Genomic DNA, 5,600 nt, shown 5'->3' with positions numbered 1-5,600 from the left:
ACACACACACACTGCTGGAAGTATTTTTATCTCCAGACTCCATTAGAGGAGGATTGGTTAGTTGCAGAGCAGCATGTTGATTGGCAGCTTCAGCTGCCTGTGGCTGCAGGGACAGAGACATGTTGGTCCATGCTTAGGAGGACAGAAATAGCAGCACTGAGGGGAAGGAGGCTCGTTTTTACCATTGCATTTTAAATTTCTACTTAAACGTGTTATCTATTTCAGATTTAAATGTATGAATCCAGCTGGGGGTTTTTTGGGCTCCCCTCCTATTAATATAGACGTGCTTGGCTCATAGGTTTTCAAGTAAAAAAAAGCAAACAAGAATGAAAAAAAAGAGTGGGTAGATGTATCCAACTGTTGTCTCATCTTTATAAAAGTATTTTTTTTATTTTGTTTTGAATTAATCTAATTTCATTGTTTAACGTTAAACGGATTGAAGGACCTCAAGCTGTCCATGATTTTTTTCTCTTTATAAACAGTGTTTGGGATTTATAATTAGGTCTACAGACTTTTTCTTTACTAATAATCCATTCTAGAAAGCAAAGTGGAAATGTTATTTAAAGCGTGAATATTGAAATAGGCGGATTCCACTAATTCTTGAGAGGACAGATTTACTCTTTCGTTTGTTTATTTATTGATTCTAAATGCAGGAAATTTTGGCCTCGATCATCACCAACCATAGCCTCTTTTAAAATTACAAAACAAGGTGGTCAAAGCTTGACATTAAAACTAATGGCATATTTTAGACGTTTCCCTCAAAAGTTGTGTCGAAAACAGTTACTGTTTCTTGGGAAGTATTTTAGATATGCTGTTGGCAGTGGCGCCTCCAGAAATGTTTGATAGGGGGGGCCAGATGGGGCCACTAAAAATATTGGGGTGGCACACTGAAACTAAAAGCCATATTTTCAGGGTTTGAATCTACTTTTGTGGTAAACCTGCCTGTAGAAATAATAAAGACTTAAGTAAAAACCTATTCATATATTGGTTTATTGTATGATTTTTAATGTTATGTCGCTGGCTTTGCATAATGGCACAAAATGCTGAACTGATGCTTCTACAATTTATCTATCTATCTATCTATCTATCTATCTATCTAAAGAAATAAATACAGCAATAAATGTATTTTACATACAACACTGGTATAGACTAACCATTGTGTTATATCTGTTATATATTATTCTAGTAGTGTTAGCATACATATATTTCTATTATATACATATGTATATTTAAAAATAACTCTACCACTTAACTCCTCAACCACTGCGGGCGGTCTCCCACCTTCTTTCCTCCAAGTTAGGGTCCTCTACCAGAGGCCTGGGAGTATCTCTGCGCAGTATCTTTGCTGTTCCTACAACTGCACTCTTCTGGACCGAGATGTCTGATGTATTTCCAGGGATCTGCTGTAACCACTCCTCAAGTTTGGGGGTCACTGCCCCAAGGGTCCCAATGACTACGGGGACCACTGATGCCTTGACCTTCCAGGTTTTCTCCAGCTCTTCTCTGAGACCCTGGTATTTTTCTAGTTTTTCATTTCTGTTTTTTCCTGATGTGTATCTATATATATTTTTTTTTTCTTTTTTTTTTTTTACTTTCATTTAAAATGATCTTTGTTACCACTATAAGAACAATATATAACAGATCTAACACAATGGTTAGCCTATATCAGTGTTGTATGTAAAATATATTTATTTCTGTGTTCGTTTCTTCTTTTTTCTTTCCAGATTTGGATTTTGGTTTAATATTAAATAGAAACAAGTCTTTCAACAGTTTGTTATAATGAATGGCTACCCTTTTTGCTATTCTGATGATTAATGGTAACTCAAACATAATGAACTGGTGGTTGTTTAATAGTTCAGAGCTATATCATCAGCTATGCAGGCAAATTGTCTTTCTGTGGATAAACTTTGCTCCCTATGGCATTTTATTTGCCATATTATCAAAATTATGTTTAACGTTAACAGTTGGCCAATACATCAAGCAGTTTCATAAATGTAACTTCTTAAAACCTTAGTACAACAATAACCCACACTTTTCCATTTACAAATAGTTTGAGCTGGCTATGTGTTTTGGTTTTTATAAAATCAAATTAATGTTTCAAAGATAAACTATTTTATACAATCTTTTTTTCCGAATGGATAATGTACTAGATCACATTGGATTATTCTAAATAATTCAGATTTTCAATCATTGATTCTTGTTTTGACAAAAAAAAAGGAGATCTGTTTGTTTATTTTTATTTTTTTCTAAACTATAATGCCAAATCTTTCTCATAGTAGTCCTCAGTATCCATCTGGTCGTGAACGGAGAACTGACAGGTCCCCAGGGGATCAGCTGCACGCAAAAAAACAGTCTGCCAATCAAGTAACAGATGTTTTTTGTTTACTTTTTCTTTTGATGTAATCCACTCTGCCACAGCTAAAGGGATTCACTGTTCCATTTAGAGAAGAAGTTCCAAGGTATCAGGAAGGTGAAGCGTGAAACCCTGAAGCTGCCTCCAGTTAGGCCCCCAGAGGGTCCAAAGAAGCCATCTAACCACATGAGCTGCATTTGGGTCCTGAAGAGATCTGCAGGAGTGGCTGAATGAAGCCAAAGCTGAAAACCAGCTGCTGAAGAAACCCAGCGTTGCCACACGGTGGCGCACAAACACCTCCGAGACTCAGAGGATAGCATCTCCCAGGTTAGATATGTTAAACCCAGCTCTTCAGGTGCTGCAGTATCACCTCCATCTGGAGTGAGCAAATGAACATGCATGTATATTGTTCTCCAAAAAAAAAAATACCTTCACTTCAGCAGAATCATGAATGTCACCATGAAAATTTTCTCGTTTACAGATTTTAGCCAAGCACAGAAATAAAACCAAAGACCCTCTGACTTTGCTATGTTAAACCCACAAGTGTCTTGACAACCTGGCCAGGCAGCTTCAGGCCTCAGGCAGAAAGCTCTTCAGCAATAAGGAGGCCCTGCAGCATCTGCAGCAAAACCAGCATGCAGAATTAGGCTGATATAAGTTGTAAAGATGAAACCTTTTATTTGGTACCGCATTGCATTTCTTTTCATTTACTTTAGAGCATGGGGCAAATCATTCAATCGTCAAATAGAAGCAGAACACAGAAAGGTCAGAGAGGCCAAAAACTCATCCAGTCATCTGCAAAAGCACAACCTTCTGCTAAATAATCATCTCCAGGTGAGCACCATAAAACGGATCCCTATCAGAGTCCTCCATCCAGGCCAAATTAGAGCAATCAATGAACAGTGGTCAGTAAAACCGGTATTCATGCTTTTGGCATTAGGGGAAGGCACAAGGCGCTGTTGGAAAATTAAATCAGCATTTCTATAAAGCTTATCAGCATAAGGAGGGAGGAAGGTTTGTAGGATTGCTGGATGGACTTTGGACTTGATAAAACCCAGTGGGCCTGCACCAGCAGATGACACAGCTCTGCAAGATGGCTGTGAAAACGTCATGCTGGACCTCAAGGAAGTTTTAAATTAGGTCAGTTTATGACGTTTCTCAACTTGCATCTGGCATAGGAGAGGGGTTACTGCAAGGGATTCAGATGGTGAAGCCGATTTGCAGGCTGGTGGTTCTTCAAACTGTGACACCAGCTGCAGGCAAGGCCTTGTGGATTCCCCTATCAATTGAGCACCCTATTTTCTATTACCTTTAGTTTCTTACCCTCCTCATGGAGGGAATGAGCCACTGTCTAACAAAAACTGACTGGGATAAAGTTAAACATACCCCCTCCCCACCCGTGTGTTCATGTTTTACTTTTTTTGAATCACTCTCTAGTCTCAATGAGTATTGATATATATATTATACATGTATGATAATTCTTTTTTCTTGTGGAATAGCTAAAAAAAATTTTAAAAAAGTGCACAAACATAACATTTATTACCACAGGATTGTTAAAGAACCCAGCATCAACGGTAATGTGCAAAAACAATCACCTTTAGCCACGGAGTCATGCATCTCAGCTTTTGGACTCACAATTGTAGGTTAAGAGAAAAAGACGGTGCAGACGGATGAATTGCTCCACACACGAGGAGATGCTCAAACACCAGCACAACTCTGTGAGTTTTATTATTGTACCTTAATAGGGAATATTGAACGTATTTTGATCAATGCTGAATGTTATTAAAGCCAATGGAAACCGTAGGTACCAATCTTTCTTATGTATGGTATTCTTGTGTCTCTTCAGCATCTCAGCTTTTTGACAATCAAGTGCAGGAGTCATTGCTTATTAAGAAAAACAGAAATAAACATTCCTGAAAACTCCCGATTAAATGACAGCACAGAGGACGGCCCATGAAGAGGTAAACATGCTGCAGGTTTGAAACCATGTTGAGAGAAAAAAAAAAGAAACATTGTCAGTGTCTGTAAACTGTGTTTATTCTCATATTGCGTTTTTTAAAGAAAATGAAAAAACATGTTTGGAAGAAAGTCCTGGAGAGAGCCAAGGACGCCGGGGTAAGAGGAGCTGAGTCACAAAAACCAAGGCTTTGTGGATAAACCTGTAAATAAGTTGTAATGAATTCAATTTTAAAATTCATGTTTTGCTTTATTTTGACTAAAAATTTAGCACAGATCTACCTGATTGGTCTTATGAGAAAAAGGTGGAAATAAAAAAAAAAAAAAAAGTATTTGTTTTTCATCTTTTATTAAAAAGAAAATTTCACAGTTTAAAGGAATAGTACACCCAAAACATGATTAGCCTTCATTTTCTACTCACCCCCATGCTGAACAACACTCTGGAGTACTTTTTTGATATCTCAAATGCATCTGGAGATCTGGGAGGCTTCTTGCTGTCTGCTGACATTCAAATAATGGAGGTCTATGGTGACCGAGACAGAAAGGTCCATAAAAGTCCACAAAAAACGTGTCAATATTCCTCCATACTGCTCGTCCAATGTATTCCAAGTGTCCTGAGTGGGTAGCATCCAGAATTTACTCGAAACGAAGTCATTTAGAATGTTTTTAGAGCATAAACAGTAGTGTATAGTATTTCCTGAAAGCGCGCACATGCGCGCTCACGACGCTACGGAAGCCGGCAGACCAAACCAGCGCATTCAGCTCGGCAAAGAACTCATGCTCTTCCTTAACACTGAAGTCCTCAGACATTTTTCTTTCGTTGTTTCTTTCTTTGCACAGGTAAACAGCACATTTCTTCTTCTACGCTTGCATTATTGGCGGAGCAGACGCTGAATGCGCACTTTCATCTGGTTTGGTCTGCCGGCTTCCGTAGCGTCGTGAGCGCGCATGTGCACGCTTTCAGGAAATCCTATACACTACTGTTTATGCTCTAAAAACATTCTAAATGACTTTGTTTCGAGTAAATTCTGGATGCTACCCACTCAGGACACTTGGAATACATTGGACGAGCAGTATGGAGGAATATTGACACGTTTTTTGTGGACTTTTATGGACCTTTCTGTCTCGGTCACCATAGACCTCCATTATTTGAATGTCAGCAGACAGCAAGAAGCCTCCCAGATCTCCAGATGCATTTGAGATATCAAAAAAGTACTCCAGAGTGTTGTTCAGCATGGGGGTGAGTAGAAAATGAAGGCTAATCATGTTTTGGGTGTACTATTCCTTTAAA

This window comes from Cyprinodon tularosa, unplaced genomic scaffold (genome assembly GCF_016077235.1).
Source record: "Cyprinodon tularosa strain WSP-4 unplaced genomic scaffold, ASM1607723v1 ctg215, whole genome shotgun sequence".
Lineage (NCBI taxonomy): Eukaryota > Metazoa > Chordata > Actinopteri > Cyprinodontiformes > Cyprinodontidae > Cyprinodon > Cyprinodon tularosa.
The sequence above is the reverse complement of the archived record's forward strand: the minus strand, read 5'-3'. Positions refer to the sequence as shown.